General features: G+C 44.6%; 3 non-coding genes across 3 annotated transcripts; all 3 read left to right on the top strand.

The window, feature by feature from the left end:
• Positions 1-3800: 3800 nt before the first annotated feature.
• On the top strand, positions 3801-3872 carry TRNAC-GCA (transfer RNA cysteine (anticodon GCA)). Its single transcript has one exon. It is a non-coding gene; the product is annotated as a tRNA-Cys (tRNA).
• Positions 3873-21194: 17322 nt separating this feature from the next.
• On the top strand, positions 21195-21266 carry TRNAC-GCA (transfer RNA cysteine (anticodon GCA)). Its single transcript has one exon. It is a non-coding gene; the product is annotated as a tRNA-Cys (tRNA).
• Positions 21267-21752: 486 nt separating this feature from the next.
• On the top strand, positions 21753-21824 carry TRNAC-GCA (transfer RNA cysteine (anticodon GCA)). Its single transcript has one exon. It is a non-coding gene; the product is annotated as a tRNA-Cys (tRNA).
• Positions 21825-22280: the final 456 nt, after the last annotated feature.

Here is a 22280-nt window from a genome sequence, read left to right as displayed (position 1 = left end):
GACGATACAATTGAAAGCAATGATGAGAGAGGGAGCAGCGCTCTCCCGCTCTTATCATTCTCTCCGCTCTGTCGGCGCTCTGACAGCTCTGCAGCGGAGCGTGGTGACATCATCACTGTGCGCTTGCTGAGAGGTCAGAACGACAGCAGTGGATGCGCTGAGGAGACCGATCAGCGGGGGAACGAGGACAAGTAAGTATGTATTAATCACTGTGTCCAGACGACCATGGGGTCTGTACTGTGCTATATGGGGCTGTATACTACATGAAGGTGCCTAATACTATATGGGTCTGTACTGTGCTATATAGGGGCTGTATACTACATGAAGGTGCCTAATGCTATCTGGGTCTGCACTGTGCTATATAGGGGCTGTATACTACTTGAAGATGCCTAATACTATCTGGGTCTGTACTGTGCTACATGGGGCTGTACTGTGCTATATGGGGCTGTATACTACATGAAGGTGCTTAATGCTATCTGGGTCTGCACTGTGTTATATAGTGGCTGTGCACTACATGAGGGTGCCTAATGCTATCTGGGTCTGCATTGTGCTATATAGGGGCTGTATACTACATGAAGGTGCCTAATACTATCTGGGTCTGTACTGTGCTATATGGGGCTGTATACTACATGAAGGTGCCTAATGCTATCTGGATCTGCATTGTGCTATATAGGGGCTGTATACTGCATGAAGGTGCCCAATGCTCTCTGGGTCTGCACTGTGCTATATAGGGGCTGTGTACTACATGAGGGTGCCTAATGCTATATGGGTCTGCATTGTGCGCTATGGGGACTGCTTAATGTTATATGGGGGGTGCATAGTGCCATATGGGGGCTGCATAGTGCCATATTGAGGCTGCATAATACCATATGGGGGCTGCATAACACCATATGGGAGCTGTATAGTGCCATATGGGAGCTGCATAATGCCATATGGGGGCTGCATAATGCTACATGGGGGCTACATAATACTATATTGAGGACTATGGGGGCTTCATAACACTATATGGAGGAATATGGGGGCTGCATAGTACTATACCCTCAGAGTTGTATGTCCCCTCCACCTCGGTGCTGTATACCCCCTCAGAGCTGTATGTTCCCTTACCCCAGTGCTGTATACCCCCCAGAGTTGCATGTAACCCCCCAACTCAGAGGTATTTGTCCCCCCACCCCAGAGCCACTGCCCCCTTCTAGAGCTGTATGCCCCCCATTGCTGTATACCCCTTTCCTCAGTAAAATGCATGCCCCCCAGTAATTTGTATGTCCTCAGACTCTCTTGTGATGTATACAGTGTGTCCAGCCATATCCTGCCCATCGCCACTAACTTGAGATCGGCGGCAGCTATAGGCATAGAAGGGGTGTCTAGGTATAATAAAGTAGCCATGCGCTACAGAATGAAACCACCTATAGCGCCACCTGGTGGAAAACAACAGAGTTAGCATTTTTATCTCGAAACCGTAACGAGATAGAGAAAAAAGTGAATTAAAAAATTGTAGGGTATCATCAATTCAATACGAATCGACACCTTGCATACAGAAATGCTATGATATGATACCCAAAACCCCCCAAAACATTGAATGCTGGTCACGCATATGGCGCTCATTTAACTTTGATGCTCAAAGTGGCCACCGTCAGCTGCAATGCACATCTGGACTCTGGACAGCATACTGTATCTTGCTGCACGTTGTGCAATATGGTAGGTGACACGTTTGCACAAGCATCTGTGATACGTCGTCATAGGTCCTGCAATGTTGGTGGAGAGGTCGCGTACACCTGCTGTTTAATGTGACCTCACAGAAAGAAGTCCAATGGGGTCAGGTCAGGTGAGCGTGGAGGACACTCCATGCAGCCACCATACCCAATGACTTGTAGGATGGTCTCCATGAGGTATCGCTTAACGTCCGCAGCCTTGTGAGTTTTACACGTTCTAATCATAGCATTTCTGTATGCAAGGTGTTGATTCGTATTGAATTGATGATGCCCTACAATTTTGTAATTCATTTTTTTCTCTATCTCGTTCCGTTTTCGAGATAAAAATGCTAACTCTGTTATTTTCCACCAGGTGGCGCTATAGGTGGTTTCATTGCGTAGCGCATGGCTACTTTACTATACGTAGACACCACTTCTATGCCTATAGTTACTGCCGTTCTCAAGTTAATGGTGGTGGACAGGATATGGGTGGACACTGTATAAAGCAGTGATAGTGTTCTCTATGTGCGGCCATGTCTGTTAGTGACTGCCACCAATCAGCGTGGCACAGACACATGCCCAGGAGGAGCTGGAAGGAGACAAGTGGGGAGGTGAATGAGGCTGTTGCCGGCTTCTCAATATTAGAAATATCTCTAATGTGTCTGTGTGTGCATGTATGATGTGTATCTATGTATGTCAGTGTATATGACTGTTTCTAGATTTGTCTGTTTATATGTGTTTTTGTGAATTTCTCTTTAAATATATATGTCCAAAATCCAGTGTAAGAAAAGAAGCGGCATCTCACTCGGGAGATGGCAGGAAAATCTTTATTCTGCTATAGCAGACATAAGCACGGGAACAGTTGGGGTTAGAGAGGAGAGTGCAGGGACGGGAGACGGGCAACAGCCGTTTCGCGCTGTGGATAGCGCTTTGACAAGTCCTGAGTGGACTTGTCAAAGCGCTATCCACAGCGCGAAACGGCTGTTGTCTGTCTCCCGTCCCTGTACTCTCCTCTCTCCCCCAACTGTTCCCGTGCTTATGTCTGCTATAGCAGAATAAAGATTTTCCTGCCATCTCCCGAGTGAGCTGCCGCTTCTTTTCTTACACTGAATTTTGGACACTGGAATCTTGACCACGCTGCTTGCAGAGCACCACCCGGTACGGCAGTAGAAGCCTTGGAACAGCTAAGTCCTGGGACAGCTGATCGCTGTTTAAGGCCCCCTTCACATGTCCGTGAAAAAAACGATCCGATTTTTCACGTACGTGTTAAAGGGGTGGTTTGCTCCCCGTGTGCCATGTTTGTGGCACATTCCTGTTCACCATGTGTACGTAATAACACACGGAGAACGGAAAGTCCCACCTTACCTGCTTCTTCCGGAGCTGTCTGTGGTGCTGACTGATAGCGTCCGTCACAAGCCACGCCCCGCTGACGCTGCTTCCGGCCCCCAGTGAGGAAGACGTGTTGTTCAAATTCACTGGGGGACGGATGCAGCTGACAGCCGCGGCAGAGACTGCAGGTATGGTGGAGGTGAGTTTGTGTTTTTTTATTTTTTACAATGCCACATGTGTTTCTCCGGCGCGTGTCACGTGGACCCGCATGCACACTACTTCCGTGTGGTACGTGTGCGGGCCCGCGCTGCCGGAGAAGCACGGACATGTATCCGTGTGGAGCACACGGCACACGTCTGCTCCACACGGAGGCACGGGCCTCTGGCAGAACACGTGCATGCACATATACCCATTGATTTTAATGGGTATACGTGTGTCCATGTCTCCGGTACATACAGGCACGGACCTAGCACGTACCGGAGACACGGACGTGTGAAGGGGGCCTAACTGTGAGTACGGCTCCAGAAGACTGCACTGCAGTTTCCGACTTTCTGTCTTATCTTATCTTAAATATATATGTGTACATAGGCCTGTATGTGTATATATCTGTGCATGTCTATGTGTGGATGGGGCCCACTGAGACTCTTTCGCCCAGGGCCCACATAAACCTGGAGCCGGCCCTGGTTATCTCACTGAGTTTGTCCAAGATAGAGTTAAAAAAAATTATCTTGAGATTCGTACAATAAGTTACAAAGAAAACCACTTCTGTGTGGTGCAGTGTGAGGGGGTATAGCTCAGTGGTAGAGCATTCGATTGCAGATCGAGAGGTCCCTGGTTCAAATCCGGGTGCCCCCTTAGGCTAGGTTCGCACACTGCGTCTTTTTAACGCTGCGTTTTTGGCCGCTAAAAACGCACCTGCGTCGAAAAAAACGCATCAAAAAACGCATGCGTTTTTGCCGCGATTTGGTGCGTTTTTGGCTGCGTTTTGCTGCGTTTTTGATCTCTGCGTTTTGCTGCGTTTTTCCAATGCATTGCATGGGGGGAAAACGCAGAAAAACGCAGGAAAGAACTGACATGTCCATTTTTTTTTTTAACTCAAAAACGCAGGTAAAAAACCAGATGTGTGCGGACAGCAAAAATGAAAACTCATAGACTTTGCTGGGGAGGCAAAGTCCTGCAGTTTTGAGGCCAAAAACGCACCCGAAAAACGCGCAAAAACGCCGCGAAAAACGCACTGTGCGCACATAGCCTAAAAGATCTTTTTTTGCCTCAATAAAACATCTAATACAAACTAAAGGGGTAAAAATGGAAATTTGATACCAAAGGAGCCATAAATAGCAACACTACTACTAATTTAGTGTTACTGCCAGTTTCGGGTTTGGACCTAAATTCTCAGTCCGAGGTGCATGTCAGCGGCGTCACACCTTGATTTTGGTGGTATCTGCTCTAGGTGCAGTACAGTTAATAATCAAAGTCTAGAAAGTGCAACTTGGCCTATGGTTGGCTGAATACATGAAACAAACAATTGTTTCGATCAATGGCCGACTGACAAACTTTTCTTATCTTTAAAAAGACTGATCGAAGACGTTTAATTTTTTCAGCTGTCAATAATAACCATTGGTTATATAATTGGATGAAAAAAATCCAACACATAGGTCCTGCAGCTACAGTTTGTTTTAGAAACTCAATTTGTTTGCATTTTTTCTTTTAAAACAAACTGTAGCTGGGGAAGCAGGTTTTCCGGATTGTGTACGACGGCAAGTCACAGACAAGTTACACATAAGTTTTTGGTTACAGCACATCTCCCTGTAGACCTAGCCTAAGCTGTTAAATAGTTTTAAGTTAATCTTACAAAACAATGCTTGAGTTCCCCATTGACTTTCCCTATACTTGGTTACTTGAGTCTTGCCCATGCATCAAACTTCTCTTAATGAGAACCAAGTTCCAGAGCATGGAAGTTTTTGGTTACAGCACATCTCCCTGTAGACCTAGCCTAAGCGGTTAAATAATTTTAAGGTAACATGTTATCTTACTGAGTTTCTCCAAGGCAGAGAAAAAAACCCACTTGTCCTGAGGTTCTAACAAAATGTACAAAAAATGCTGTTCTTAGGTGCAGTATGAGGGGGTATAGCATTTACTTGCATAGCGCGAGGTCTCTGCTTCAAATTCTCTTTTCTTGTACATATACTGTATATGTTTGTGTTTCGACTCCGTGCCAGCAGCCGAGCTGCTCGGATCCGGGTTCTCAGTGGCTCGAGGGTCTCCAGACTCGGGGGTCGTGCGGCCACTCAAATGAAGAGGATTATTTACAAGGGATTTTATAGAGTTTGTGACGCCACCTGTGGTTTGTGGTAATTAGGAGTACCACCGCTGCAGTTGGGAGTACCCAGGAGTGATGGAATGGGGCAGCCAGGTGTTAGACCCCTCCACGGGTAGGGGGGAATACCCCGGGACTCGGTGCTGGTAGGGGAATGCCGTTGGGTGCAGGAGGTTACTTTGGTACTCACTCAGTCCATTAAGCAGACACCGACAACTGGTAAACCAAGTCTCTGGACACCGCTACCGCTGAGGGGAGCTAGTTCGGGTCCCGTCCCCAATGGTACTGCCTGGTGATCCGGGACCTGCTTCCTGGCACTAAGTTTACTTCTTTGGTGGTCCCAGTAGTGTGAGACTTGCCGGGTCCCGCTCCCCACTATGGCTAAGTGTGCAAGCTTGCTCTCAGGGCTCACTCTTGGGATTTTCTGGACCGTTTTGGATTTGGAAAGTCCTATCCCGCTCGTTGCGCTAATGCCCCGATTCTGGGACAGGTGGAGAACGAATCTTGAAAGCTCCGTTCTCCGCGGGTAAATTATCTGGTTGCCTGAAGCTACTCCCTGACCTAGGGTGCATGTAACCCGTCGTGCCTCGGTCCCGGACCGGTGATGGTGCAAGGCCACCGGCTGTCCTCCTTGACAGATCCGTGCCCCTTGCCACGATCCCCTGCGACCAGGGGTTCGACCCCTATAGGCCCAGACCACCGTCTGCCACCTAGATAGTTTCCCAGGAGCCCTGCTCTCGACCTCTTCTCTACTCAGTCTACTCTCTCTTTTACACTCCTCACCTCCCCTTCCCCAACCCCGCAGGTGGGCGACTCTATTCCACTCAACCTGTCCACTGGTGGTTTTGGTGGGTGTGGTGCAGGGTGTATCTAGGATTTGATTAGCTGATGTAGGCAACACCATATGGTTAGGGACCCAAAACTAAGAAGGAGGTGGATACTGCACGGGAGGGCAGATTGTGCAATACCCTGTGACAACCCGATAGTCCAGGGGCGTCACATTTGCAAGAAAATCATTACTTATCCGACGTTACCCTATGGAAAATCATTACATAGCCCATGGAAAATCAGATACCTGTAGGTTTTTTATAATTGTCCCACAATGAATCCAGAAACTGAACCTATTCCTTAAATCAGGGGTGGGGGACCTTTTTACTGTCGGGGCCATTTGAACTTTTCTACCAACCTTCAGGGGCCGCATAAAATTATCAACTTAAAAATTACCCAGCTATGTTTGGTCAAATAATAAATTAACTCACTCCTACTGTGATGACTGGAGCGGCTTCTCTTTGGTGCAGCTCTGATGTTAGGTGATATTGATCATATTGCTTCTCACAACTGCTTTTCCAGGTCTAGAGAGGCTGGGGACATAGACATTACAGGAGACGCTGGGGCATACACATTAAAGGAGAGGCTGGGGCACATAAATTACAGGAGATACTGGGACATACATATCACAGGAGAGGCTGGGGCATACACATCACAGGAGACTCTGGGGCGCAAAAATTACGGGAGACACTGGAGCATACACATCACAAGAGGGGCTGGGGGCATATACATCACAGAAGAGGCTGGGGCATATACTGTACCTGTACATTACAGGAGGGATGGGAGCATATAGATCACAGGAGATGCTGGGGCATATACATCACAGTACGGGCTGGGGCATATGCATTACAGGAGAGGCTAAAAGCATATACATTACAAGAGGGGCTGGGGAATATACATCACAGGAAAGGCTTTGGACATATACATTACAGGAGGGACTGGGGAATATACATCACAGGAGAGGCTGGGGGCATACGTATTACAGGAGGGGCTGGGGCATATACATGGCAGGAGATGCTGGGGCATATGCATCACAGGAGAGGACTATACATGACAGGAGGGGCAGGGGGCATATACATTACAGGAGAGGCTGGGATATATACAATACAGGAGTGGCTGGGGTATATACATTACAGGAAGGGTTGGTGCATATACATCACAGACATCACAGAAGGGGCATATACATCACAGGAGCAGCTGGGGCACAGACATCACTGGGGGGGTCATGGGTAGCACTCAGAAAACACGGACAACACTGGTGGTGGTACGGGCAGCACGGACAGCACTGGGGGTACAGACAGGATTGGGGGACAATGCGTGGAATATGGAGATAAGCCGGGTTTATTCCGCGCTATCACCAGGATACAAAGTTGATTAATTCATCTCTTTTATTCTTGTACAGGTATTGAAATGTCGTTTTTGTAACTGTCAGGGATCTCAACAAGATTTGAAATACAGTAGGTGGTCCTGTGACGTATTTGCACATGTGTATATATACAGGCTTTGCCTCCGGCACTGTAGATTGTTCATTTTCTCTTGATTGTCCTGATGAAAGAGACTGCGATCTCTGAAAAGCATAGACCTGTACAAGAATAAAAGATATTAATTAATCAACTTTACATCATGATGATAGTACGGCATAAACTCGACTTTTCTCCATATTCCACACATTTTCTCTTTCGGGGCTTTTAATAACCTGGTGTATACCCAGGTAAGACCCTATTTGCGCTTCCTTTCCACAGTTTTTCTGTAGGACTGGGGGACAAGGACAGCTCTGGTGGCGGCACGAACAGCACTTGGGGGCACGAACAGCACTTGAGGCACGAACAGCACTAGGGGGATACAGACAGCACTAGGTGGCTTGGACAACACTAGTGGGCAAGAACAGGACTGGAGAAGCATAGACATCACCAGTGGGGCACGGATAGCACTGGGGAAGCACAGACAACAATGGCAAGTACACAGCACTGGGGGGTACACAGCACTTTTGGGGGATGGTGCACTGCACAGGGGGGTATAGAGCATGAGGGGGGCATGGACAGCACTGACTGTTTCATGGACAGCATTGGGTGGTGCAGACATCATTAGGTGGTGCAGACAGCAGTAGGGGGGCATGGACAGGAATGGGGGTCACCGACAGTACTGGGAGAGCAAAGACATCACCAGGGGGTTCGGAGAAAACTAGGGGGGCACGGACAACAGTGGGGGTTACAAAGCATTGAAGGGATACACAGCACTGTGGGGTGGCACACAGCAATGAGGGAGGCACACATACACTACTAGGGGTTATACACAATAATAGTAATGTGCCCATCCTTGTCCTCTTGTAGTAATGTGTCCATTCTTATCCCCATTCTGTAGTAAAGTGCCCTATCCGTGTCCCCATTCTTTAGAAATGTGACCTATCCTGGTTGCAGTCCTGTAGTAATTTGTCCATACTTGTCTTCATACTGTAGTAATTTGCCCATCCTTGTCCCCTAGTAATGTGCCCATGTTTGTCCCCATCATGTAGTAATGTGCCCATACTTGTCCCCATCCTGTAGTAATTTGCCTATCTTTGTCCCTTTGTAGTAATGTACCTATCCATGTCCCCTTATATTTATTTGCCCATCCTTGTCCCCTTGCAATAATGTGCCCATCCTTGTCCCTTTGTAGTAATGTGCCCGTCCTTGTCCTCATCCTGTGGTAATGTGCCCCATTCTTGTCCCCATTCTGTAGTGATGTGCCCCATCCTTGTCCCCATCTTGTAGTAATGTACCCCAACCTTGTCCCCTTGAAGTAATGTGCCCTATCCTGGTTTATATCCTGTAGTAATATACCCCATCCTTGTCCCTGTGTTGTAAAGTGCTCCATTTTGGTTCGTATCCTGTAGTAACTTGCCCCATCCTAGTTTTTATCTTGACATAACTTGCCATTGCTGTAGTAATGTTCCCATCCTTGTCCCCTGTAGTAATGTGCCCATACTTGTTCCCTGTAATCATGTGCCCTGTCACGCTGTACTCTAAGATGTACAATAGCAGTACAGCGCAGCAATGTGGGACTGAGAGGATTCCTGAAACTATCTGAGAAGGTAGTTAGCTGGTAAACCACTGGGGGGCGTAAAAGTGGAGGAAACGTATGAACAGGGAATTCCCTAGCAGAGGTAATACTAGTCAAGCCCACCAGATGGCAGTAGAATCGTCAGAAAGCCGTGTCACAACATGAGGCCTTGTAAGTACACAAGGGGAAAGTCTAAACGTAGTCAGAGGGAAGCAAATTGTCAGTAGCCGGGAAATCAGAGCCTAGAAGCGAGGGGGAGTGGGAAGACAAGACAGAATTAAGGTAAACAGATAAGGAACGTACAGATAGACAGCGGGAGAGACACTGATGGAAACAGACAACAGAGGAGGTTAACAGGTCAGGTGAACACGGAGGTCAGGAGGGGGCAGGGCAGACAACAGGTCACTCAAGGGCAGAACACAGCAGAGCCAGAAGTATCACTGGCGAAGTCCAAGAGAAACAGTGCCCTAATAAAGCAGCCTGACCTCCAGAACGAGGCAGAAAGGATTAACCCCTAACGTGACTTGCATCAGAAGTGAAACTAAAAAAAAGGCTCAGCTCCAGCTGAGCCAGGAGTCAATCATGACATGCCCATTCTTGTCCCCTTGCAGTAATATCCCTCATGCAGGTCCTCTTGTTGTAGCAATGTCCCATCCTGTAGTAATGTCCCCTATTGTACCGTTCTTCACATACACATAAAGAAAAGAAAAAAATTCTCCTCACCTGGCCTCCATTCCCTGGGTGTCTTCTTTTCTGCTTCTTGTGGCCCGCAGGCACACAGAACCCCTGATTATCGTGGCTACAGCAGGGGGCCGCAGCTGTCAGCGCTTCATTTCAATTGAATGTATTGCTGTCACCGCACAGAGAAGTTCTCTGCAGCCCTAAACTAATGGCAGCTGCCGCCCAAGCAGAGACTAGCTGCTCACGTCATATTTTAACGTCTGCTGCTGGTTTCTGATTGGCCAGCGTCTGCCTTAGGTATGGCTGCAGAGAGCTTCTCTGCACAGCGCTGGCAATACAGTCAAATGAAATAAAGCTTTGACAGTGGTAGTCGTCAAGGGGTCTGTGTGCCACAAGAAGCAGCCTCAGGGGCCGCATGCGGGCCACGTGTTTGAGACCCCTGATCTAAACAGTGCTTTGAACAGACGAAATAAGCATCCCTCACCCAGAACAAGTTTACAAAGTTGTTTTTTCCATCAACATGCTATGTAGTAAGCAGTGTGTGTACTCGCAGAAGTGTTTCATCTGGCCTAACTGGCAATAAAGTTATATGCGCTCAGTGCATTTTTCGCGGAGTTTTTGCTCGTTTTTCGGGGGCGTTTTTGGTCTTAAAACTGCATGACTTTGCTTCCCAGCAAAGTCTATGAGTTTTCATTTTTGCTGTCTGCACAGTGCAGTTTTATTTTAGGTACGTTTTTCTGGTGACCACAAAGATGCAACGTCAATTATTTCTGTATTTTTGCCAGCGTTTTTCACCTGTGCAATGCACTGAAAAAGACGCAGAAACAAAAACACGGCACAAAATGCGAAAAATGTGGAAAAAATACATGCTTGTTTTCTATCGTGTGTGTGTTTTTGTGCGTTTTTTAGCGGCCAAAAGCGCACAAAAACGCTGCATCTTTGTGGTCACAAAAAAAGGCAACGTGTGCACATAGCCTAACACTGTTGGTTTCTCAGACTATACATGTGGAGAAGGGTACACTGAATCAATTCACATGAACACAATCGGAAGATTTAGCATTAATGCCATAGTGGGATCTGCTTTGTAGAGCTTGGCATAACATCGCCTGCAGTGACAGTCTACAACCTTCTCTGCACTAAGGAACGAGGAAGAGAAAAAACGATCAAAGCCCAATAAAGATGAAAATCAGAATTGTACAAAACCAATGAATTTTTTATTTTCAAAATATTATCACAAGTGAATGTGTGGACACAACATATGCATCATATATATACAGCGGGATTTTACAATTATAAATACTAATTACATAGCTTTTGAGGCTACAGCCTCTATCCATACATACAGTCTCCCAAAAATCATAATTGGCTATGTATATATGCCCATAACAGCACACTATATATGCTACTCATTGTATGGCCCATGATTCAAATGAGACTATATATATAATAATATGTCTATGCCAGCATAGTAGGAGATAGATTTATCAATAATATCCAGCACATATGTCTACAAGGGGATAGCTAACAACCATGTACATCCTATAATAGCTCATTGCATATGGTTAGATGTCATATGTCCCATAGCATAAAGGGGAGCAAATCATATACATACTGGGATCAAAACACAAGTAGATCCTATTGCATGGATGTAATTATCACAAGTGGCCAGCAAGTGTCACTATATCATGGATCTTCACAGAGCCTATGTGTAACCAAAAGAAGCTCTGCTACAATATGCTAGACATATATGAATATAGACATAGGAAAGCCGATCATCACTACCGCATATTGCGGCATAAGCCGATAATAACTACCGCGTATTGCGGCAAAGCAAAGGCAACAAGCCTCAGAGATTTACAAAGCAGTGTAAGATATATTTACCGCTGTAATATAGGACTCCCGACACGTGTTTCGGCTTCTCAACCTTCGTCAGGGGGCGTGTCTAATCACCCGGAGTGCAGGCTTTAAATAGTGCCTGCCTCCAATCACCTTCTACCACCTTGAGTGACGCGCGCGTTGTCATGGCGTCTTGCCGACGCTAATCCAGCCACCGCGTCACCAGTCATCCAACCCAGGACATTGCGGCCCGAGAACGGAGAACCAGTATTGACGCAGTGAGCTGGATCAGTGCCGGCCGCCAATGACAGCCGCGCGTGCAGGTATCAGGTAAATAATAAATATATGTGCAAATATGTGATAATTATGCTATACAGAAAGCCAATGTTTGTGAAGAAACATCACCCCATGAAAAAGGAGAGCATGAAACATATATACCCCAGCTATATTTAGGGCATATACATGCCATAAGGGGGGGAGGGGAAAAAAAAGGCCATTGAAAACACATGGCTGAACCAAGTGGAGCAAATGTTTGGTGGGCCAACAACTGGCACTATAAATGAAGAGGCACATGGCCTGGACGACATGTTCTCGGAAATTCAACGGTTAATTACAAGACGCACGCGTTTATGGTGGAATAGGGCACTATTGGAACGCTATATAGCAAAAAAGTTAATTTCTAGAGGCCTCCATATAAGGGTTACACCCTCTTTTGTGATTGATGAGGAATCCTTTATTGAAAAGTGGGAGGACACCTGCAATATGTGCTCAAGTACACTCATGCAGTTGCTTATCGAATTAGATACCTCCTCTTTGAATAAATTAGATAAGGTGTTGGATCAAAAACAAATTGAATTTAGATCTATATGCCCAGAGGAGAAATTGAAGGCTTTTGATGATACGCTAACGAAAAAACTTGAGCAGGTGGTTAAGAAGATCCATTCCACTCAGGCCTCTAAACTAAATAGAGATCAAAGCGATTTCCAAAAGAAATTGGTATATGCATGGAGGAGACCTAATGATGGTATCTCGGGACCTAGTAGAGCATCGTCACAATCCTCTTTGACAACGACAAGTGATATTTCTGATACCTCTACGTCTGGAGTTATTACACGCTCTGGGGCGAGACTGGATGGAGGAAATCGATCAAACCGCAGATTCTATAACTATAAAAATGGATCCGGATATCATAAACCGGACAATAAGGTAATCAATTTAAGCTCTCACCAACTATCTAGCACTGACTTGCAATTGTTGGAAAGAGGACTATCTTTATCACCTGTCACCAGTATTGACCTGTTTTCTGTCATCAAAGACCTGCATATATTCACAAGGTCGATTATTTTGAAAAAACACTTCTTTGATGACACTCTGCATTCTTTATTTCCCACAGCAGAGGAACAAACTGCGATAAACATACTTCAGGAACTAGCTAAAAAACATGATACAGAGATTAGCGGTAAGATCCCTTCCTCCATCAAGCCTCGCTCCAAAAAATTCCTTCCGTTGTCGACATGTGTTAATGTCGAACTTTTTGTTAAAGTAGTTACCAAGGAATTGGAGAAAATTTCTCCTATAATAAGGAAGGACAATTTATCAAGAGCAGAACGTTTGAGACTCCAGGAACTCAAGGAACTTCCAGGAGTGGTGCTGAAGCCAGCAGACAAGGGCGGCAACATCGTCATCTGGCCCACCCAAATGTACGAGAGAGAGGCATTTAAACAACTGAAAAATGAAATATGTTATAAAAAAATGACTTTTAAAACCCTCTCTCTTCGTTTACATCACAACTTAAAAAAATCATTGGTGAGGCAACAGATGGCGGTGTTGTCGACAAGGGGCTGGCTTCGGCGCTACTGGTGGCAGAACCAACAATTGCCACTTTTTACCTACTGCCGAAACTGCACAAGAACGCCTCCACACCCCCAGGAAGACCCATTATATCGGGGTGTGGCAACTTCCTTGAGAAAGTGAACCGTTGGATTGATTCCATTCTCCAGCCGATGGTTGAATGTTTACCATCATATATTAAGGATACGGGAGACTTTCTCAGGAAGATTGATGGCTTATATGTAGGTAATGATACGGTACTGGTGACAGGGGACGTTGAGTCCCTGTACACCAGTATCATCCATAAGGATGGCATTGAAGCTACTAAATTCTATCTTGATAATGGCTGATATGCCCCCGGATTTTCGTGTGTTGGTGTTGCGTCTCCTAGAATTTTCCCTTACACACAATTTTTTCATTTTTATGGGTTCCTTCTACCTACAGCTCGGGGTACAGCAATGGGGGCGGCCTTTGCCCCCTCATATGCTAATTTATTCCTGGGGCTGTGGGAGAGGGACCTCCTCCTGTCAGATCGACAGCCGTTGATGGACCGCGTCCTTTTTTGGGCGCGGTACATCGACGACATCTTTATGATCTGGCAGGGGTCGGTCGAGGAACTTAATTTATTTATGCAGGGAATGAATTCGAGGAGACACAACATCAACATCACGTTTAAGTGGTCTTTTGAACAAATTGAGTTCCTGGATGTAATGATAAAGAAGGATGCTGATGGTTTTCTACAGTCCAACCTATACCGAAAACCAACATCAACAAATATGCTCCTCCATGCATCTTCTGCACACCCTCAATTCATGATTAGATCGGTACCGGTCGGGCAGTTTCTCCGGCTTAGGAGGATCTGCTCGACCGATGTGGATTTCGAACAACAAGCTCGTAATCTCATGGTGAGATTTAGAGAGAGAGGGTACAGTGGGACAATGGTAAAAAAAGCATACCATAGAGCTAAACATGCATCTAGGAACTCATTACTGTACTCTCAACCCAAGTCTGAATCGAGCGATAAAATCCGTTTTGTGACCAATTATTGTGCACAGATTCCATCCATACGTGATTGCCTGGAGAAGGCATGGCCTATACTCCAAGCTGACCCCACCCTTAATAAAATCATCCCCGAGAAGATATCGATTACCATGTGCCGAAGTAAAAATCTTCGTGATCATTTGATCCGTAGCCACTATGTGAGTAATAGGAAGGATTCAACATTTTTGGGGAAATTGAAACCCAGTGTGAAATTGGGATGCTTTCCCTGCGGAGAGTGTGTTGCATGCCCCAATATATGCCGCGAGAGTACCTTCACTGACGCTAATAATTCTAAAATCTATCAAATACGGAAATATATAACATGCAACTCCAAGGCAGTTATATATTATGCAACATGTCCTTGTTCTAAGATCTATATCGGACTTACGACGCGTCAGTTGAAGGTACGTACTCGTGAGCATGTATTGGGGATTGAGGCTGCGCATAATGCGACTGACATCGAAGGCCTAAAAACCCTTCCAAGACATTTCTTCAAATTTCATTCTTGTAATAGTGGCTTACTGAAGGTGAAGGGTATCGATCAAATCGACTTGGGGATAAGAAGTGGAGAGATCAGCAGGAGATTGGCCCAACTTGAGGCCAGATGGATATACACATTGGGCACTGTATATCCATCTGGCCTCAATGAAAATATTAGTTTTGCGTCATTTCTATAGTGGTAGTGAGCATGTCGTGTTGGCACATATGGCCTGTAATGGCCTATATTTTTATGTGCTTTGTATGCATCTTTTTTATGGTGTTAATTAATTTTTGTCTAATTAACCCTTTCTTTTTAATTTTTAGTTGTTTGTGAATACCTTTCCCATGAAAGGGGATTTATCTATTGATGGAGGATAATAAATGGAAATACTGATGATATGCCATTTCAAATTAGTGTATGAACACACAACAGATATGGCCTAATGACATCGCTCTGCGGATATATGGAAAATGCTAAGCAGCAATCATTACGGGTGTTGAGATGATGGGGGATCATACCCATCTCTCTGCTCTATAAATGTGGTTAAATAAATGTTATGAATATCTAATTGCATATATGATATTTCCATAACCTGTATGTTATATGTGCTGTAATACTGTTTATAATGCTAATCAGTGGTGGTACAGTAATAATATTTTTTTCCCTCCCCCCCCCTTATGGCATGTATATGCCCTAAATATAGCTGGGGTATATATGTTTCATACTCTCCTTTTTCATGGGGTGATGTTTCTTCACAAACATTGGCTTTCTGTATAGCATAATTATCACGTATTTGCACATATATTTATTATTTACCTGATACCTGCACGCGCGGCTGTCATTGGCGGCCGGCACTGATCCAGCTCACTGCGTCTATACTGGTTCTCCGTTCTCGGGCCGCAATGTCCTGGGTTGGATGACTGGTGACGCGGTGGCTGGATTAGCGTCGGCAAGACACCATGACAACGCGCGCGTCACTCAAGATGCTTTGGTATGCCGCAATACACGGTAGTTATGATCGGCTTATGCCGCAATATGCGGTAGTGATGATCGGCTTTCCTATGTCTATATTCATATATGTCTAGCATATTGTAGCAGAGCTTCTTTTGGTTACACATAGGCTCTGTGAAGATCCATGATATAGTGACACTTGCTGGCCACTTGTGATAATTACATCCATGCAATAGGATCTACTTGTGTTTTGATCCCAGTATGTATATGATTTGCTCCCCTTTATGCTATGGGACATATGACATCTAACCATATGCAATGAGCTATTATAGGATGTACATGGTTGTTAGCTATCCCCTTGTAGACATATGTGCTGGATATTATTAATAAATCTGTCTCCTACTATGCTGGCATAGACATATTATTATATATATAGTCTCATTTGAATCATGGGCCATACAATAAGTAGCATATATAGTGTGCTGTTATGGCCATATATACATAGCCAATTATGATTTTTGGGAGACTGTATGTATGGATAGAGGCTGTAGCCTCAAAAGCTATGTAATTAGTATTTATAATTGTAAAATCCCGCTGTATATATATGATGCATATGTTGTGTCCACACATTCACTTGTGATAATATTTTGAAAATAAAAAATTCATTGGTTTTGTACAATTCTGATTTTCATCTTTATTGGGCTTTGATCGTTTTTTCTCTTCCTCGTTCCTTAGTGCAGAGAAGGTTGTAGACTGTCACTGCAGGCGATGTTATGCCAAGCTCTACAAAGCAGATCCCACTATGGCATTAATGCTAAATCTTCCGATTGTGTTCATGTGAATTGATTCAGTGTACCCTTCTCCACATGTATAGTCTGAGAAACCAACAGTGTTAGGCTATGTGCACACGTTGCCTTTTTTTGTGACCACAAAGATGCAGCGTTTTTGTGCGCTTTTGGCCGCTAAAAAACGCACAAAAACACACCCACGATTGAATAAAAGCATGTATTTTTTCCACATTTTTCGCATTTTGTGCCGTGTTTTTGTTTCTGCGTCTTTTCCAATGCATTGCACAGGTGAAAAACGCTGGCAAAAATACAGAAATAATTGACGTTGCATCTTTGTGGTCACTACAAAAACGCACCTAAAATAAAACTGCACTGTGCAGACAGCAAAAATGAAAACTCATAGACTTTGCTGGGAAGCAAAGTCATGCAGTTTTAAGACCAAAAACGCCCCCGAAAAACTAGCAAAAACTCCGCGAAAAATGCACTGAGCGCACATAACCTTATTGCCAGTTAGGCCAGATGAAACACTTCTGCGAGTACACACACTGCTTACTACATAGCATGTTGATGGAAAAAACAACTTTGTAAACTTGTTCTGGGTGAGGGATGCTTATTTCTTCTGGGAGACTGTATGTATGGATAGAGGCTGTAGCCTTAAAAGCTATGTAATTACTATTTATAATTGTAAAATCCCGCTGTATACAGTGCCTACTAGTAGTATTCAACCCCCTGCAGATTTAGCAGGTTTACACATTCGGAATTAACTTGGCATTGTGACATTTGGACTGTAGATCAGCCTGGAAGTGTGAAATGCACTGCAGCAAAAAAGAATATTATTTCTTATTTATTTTTTTTTTTTAAATTGTGAAAAGTTTATTCAGAGGGTCATTTATTATTCAACCCCTCAAACCACCAGAATTCTGTTTGGTTCCCCTAAAGTATTAAGAAGTATTTCAGGCACAAAGAACAATGAGCTTCACATGTCTGGATTAATTATCTCTTTTTCCAGCATTTTCTGACTAATTAAGACCCTCCACAAACTTGTGAACAGCACTCATACTTGGTCAACATGGGAAAGACAAAGGAGCATTCCAAGGCCATCAGAGACAAGATCGTGGAGGGTCACAAGGCTGGCAAGGGGTACAAAACCCTTTCCAAGGAGTTGGGCCTACCTGTCTCCACTGTTGGGAGCATCATCCGGAAGTGGAAGGCTTATGGAACTACTGTTAGCCTTCCACGGCCTGGACAGCCTTTGAAAGTTTCCACCCGTGCCGAGGCCAGGCTTGTCCGAAGAGTCAAGGCTAACCCAAGGACAACAAGGAAGGAGCTCCGGGAAGATCTCATGGCAGTGGGGACATTGGTTTCAGTCAATACCATAAGTAACGTACTCCACCGCAATGGTCTCCGTTCCAGACGAGTCCGTAAGGTACCTTTACTTTCAAAGCGTCATGTCAAGGCTCGTCTACAGTTTGCTCGTGATCACTTGGAGGACTCTGAGACAGACTGGTTCAAGGTTCTCTGGTCTGATGAGACCAAGATCGAGATCTTTGGTGCCAACCACACACGTGACGTTTGGAGACTGGATGGCACTGCATACGACCCCAAGAATACCATCCCTACAGTCAAGCATGGTGGTGGCAGCATCATGCTGTGGGGCTGTTTCTCAGCCAAGGGGCCTGGCCATCTGGTCCGCATCCATGGGAAGATGGATAGCACGGCCTACCTGGAGATTTTGGCCAAGAACCTCCGCTCCTCCATCAAGGATCTTAAGATGGGTCGTCATTTCATCTTCCAACAAGACAACGACCCAAAGTACACAGCCAAGAAAACCAAGGCCTGGTTCAAGAGGGAAAAAATCAAGGTGTTGCAGTGGCCTAGTCAGTCTCCTGACCTTAACCCAATTGAAAACTTGTGGAAGGAGCTCAAGATTAAAGTCCACATGAGACACCCAAAGAACCTAGATAACTTGGAGAAGATCTGCATGGAGGAGTGGGCCAAGATAACTCCAGAGACCTGTGCCGGCCTGATCAGGTCTTATAAAAGACGATTATTAGCTGTAATTGCAAACAAGGGTTATTCCACAAAATATTAAACCTAGGCGTTGAATAATAATTGACCCACACTTTTATGTTGAAAATTTATTAAAATTTAACTGAGCAACATAACTTGTTGGTTTGTAAGATTTATGCATCTGTTAATAAATCCTGCTCTTGTTTGAAGTTTGCAGGCTCTAACCTATTTGCATCTTATCAAACCTGCTAAATCTGCAGGGGGTTGAATACTACTTGTAGGCACTGTATATATGATGCATATGTTGTGTCCACACATTCACTTGTGATAATATTTTGAAAATAAAAAACTCATTGGTTTTGTACAATTCTGATTTTCATCTTTATTGGGCTTTGATCGTTTTTTCTCTTCCTCATAAAGTAATTTGTACGATTTATGCCCTATTCGATATAGTCCTATTTCACAACTGAGCTTATTATATATGCCATATAGCAATTTGTGAAAATGTAAAAATGCATTTTATGTTACTGGTTACGGTTTTCAACCTTCTCTGCACTGTAGCAGCTGATCTTCAAGGGTTTCAGCTGCCAGTCTTGGGAAACTTAAGTTTTAAAATTTTAGTGATTCCTCTTAAATTTTTTTTTTGGGTAGGAGTAATAAGTAATAAACTAAAACTTTGCCTGTGAGAGGGGGTACATCTCAGCGATAGTGCATTTACTTGCAAGAGCAAGAGGTCACAGGTCAAATCCACGTGCTCCTTAGGCCTCCTTCACACGTCCGTGTCTCCGGTACATGTTTGGTCCGTTTCCTCACGTGCCGGAGACACGGACACACGTAGACCCATTAAAATCAATGGGTCTGCGCTCACGTGCTTGTTTTGCCATGGACCGTGTGTCCGTGTGGAGCATACATGTGCCCGTGTGCTCCACACGTAGACATGTCTGTTTTTCTACGGCATCAGGGGTGTCACAGGGTCCGCACAAATGTGATCCGTGTGAGACGCACCGGAGAAAACACGTGTCTGTGAAATAAAAATAATTTCTATACTCACTTTCTCCAGCCCTGCTGTCTTCCGCTGCTGGCACTTGCTTCCGACTCCCACTCATTATGCTCATTGCATATTCACTCCACTGTGGGCTGGAATCAGCAGCAGCGGGGAGTCGGCAGGGCCGGAGACTGAAGATCAGCACAACGGACAGCAACGCCAGGGACAGGTGAGAAGAAAGTTCCCGTTCTCCGTGTGCTATCACGGATAGCACACGGAGAACACACGTGTGCCATAAACACGTCTCACGGAGGGGAAAACGCACCTTTGACACGTCCGTGAAAAACGTGCGTGATTTTCACGGACGTGTGAAAGAGGCCTAAGGCCCGTTTCACACGTCAGTGAAAAACACAGAAGTTTTTCACTGGCGTGTAAAACACGCGCATGTCCCTGCGTGTGCCGAAAATCACGGCACACGTGGGTTGTCTAAGTGCAATCCGGGCTCCGTTCTCCGTGGCCCGTGATTGCACTTAGAAATCAACTCACCTGCGCCCGCTTCCGCTCTCCATGGTGCTGATCGCTCCCGCGATGCAGCATCCGGCCGGCGCTGACCCCTGCAGGAGCTGCTTCCGGGTCGGCTGTGTCGCGCATAATGAATATGTGCGACAGTAATCAGCCGGCTTAGAAGCAGCAGGCAGGACTGGCTGCAGAGGACATCGCTGGACGCCGGGTGAGTAAAAATGTTTATTATTTTAAATGCACGATTTTTTCTGGCACGTGTTTCACGGACCACACCACTGCGTGGTCCGTGGGACATCAGTGATGCCAGAAAAAAATGGACATGTCTCCGTGCGGCAATCACGCACACGCGGGTACGCCGCACGGAGACACGTGCAGTGAAAAATCACTGACGTGTGAGCAGACCCATTCATTATAATGGGTCTGCGTATTTCAGTGATTCTGGTACGTTTAAAAAAAAGCACAAACGTCCCAGAATCACTGACGTGTAAAAGGGGCCTTAAAGGCAGCTTTGTTTGCAAAGTGTGAAAAAGAACTAGAGAATATATAATACAAATATATTTCCAAATGGTAATAAGGGTCGGTTCACACTTGCAGAAGAGGTTCCACTGCAAGTCCTGGCATTCCTAGGCTATGTTCCCATGATTAATACTTGATGGGTTTAAGCAGTTAAGTAGGCAAAATCACAGACAAGTTGCATATACGTTTTTTTGGTAATCACACATATTGTTGCATAGCCCTAGCCTAAGGGGTTAAATAATTATTAGAAAATGTTATGTCACTAAGTTTCTGCAAGATAAAAAGTAAAAATTTTGTCTTGAGGGTCTTTAAAAAAAAAGTTACAAAACCACAGCCTCTTGCTCATGTGTGAGGGGGTATAGCTCAGTGGTAGAGCATTCGACTGCAGATCGAGAGGTCCCTGGTTCAAATCCGGGTGCCCCCTTGAAGCTTGTCTTTTACTGCAATAACATTTATAACAAACTGAAGAAAGAAAATAAAGGAAATAAAACATTTATAACAAACTCAGAAAAATTGGTATTTCAGAGGAAAAAGAAAAAAAAGAAAAAAAAAAGGAAAAAACATAAACCTAGAGATGGTATGCATGTATGGTGAAACACTTTACCATACATGCATTTGGGTATAGTTTTCTTGCCTTTGGTCCTTTTCTTAAAAAAAAAAAAAAAAATTGAGCATGAAATGTTATTTTTTTAAATTATGCTATATTTTTTTTGCTCATGTTTGTTTTTTATTATTATTTTTCTACCATAACGCTAGTCCTAGCCCTAACCTTAGTTTGGGTTAGAAAAAGATGTATAAAAATAATCTAATGGTTAAATAATTATTAGGTCTCCAAGATAAAAAGTAAAAAAAAAATTGTCTTGAAGTTCTTAAAAAAGTTACAAAAACACTTCTGTGTAGTGCAGTGTGAGGGGGTATAGCTCAGTGGTAGAGCATTCGACTGCAGATCGAGAGGTCCCTGGTTCAAATCCGGGTGCCCCCTTGAAGAACTTGATTTGCCTCAATAAAACATTTCTAACAAACTGAAGTGAAAAAAAAAGAAATTTGATAACAAAGTAGCCATAAATAGCAACACTACTACTTTAGTGTTACCGTCAGTTTTAAAAATTGGATCTAATTCTCAGTCCAAGGTGCATGTCAGCGGCGTCACACCTTGTTTTTTGGTGGTATCTGCTCTAGGTGTATTACAGTTTATAATTAGTGATGAGCGAACACTAAAATAATCGGGTTTGGGATATTTGTACCAAATACCTAGTACTATTTTAGTGTTCGCCACAAATAATGAACCTAATGTAAGTTACTGGGGAATCAAAACATTTTTCTGGAACATTTTCAAGAAAAATGTTCGCATTCTCCATTGACTTGCATTAGATTTGTTATTCGTGACGGCTGGGCCGCCACTAGGTATTTCAGGGCCCCATACTGGCAAAATTTTCGG

Source organism: Anomaloglossus baeobatrachus, chromosome 5 (genome assembly GCF_048569485.1).
Source record: "Anomaloglossus baeobatrachus isolate aAnoBae1 chromosome 5, aAnoBae1.hap1, whole genome shotgun sequence".
Classification (NCBI taxonomy): domain Eukaryota; kingdom Metazoa; phylum Chordata; class Amphibia; order Anura; family Aromobatidae; genus Anomaloglossus; species Anomaloglossus baeobatrachus.
This window is presented reverse-complemented; position numbering and strand designations above follow the sequence as displayed.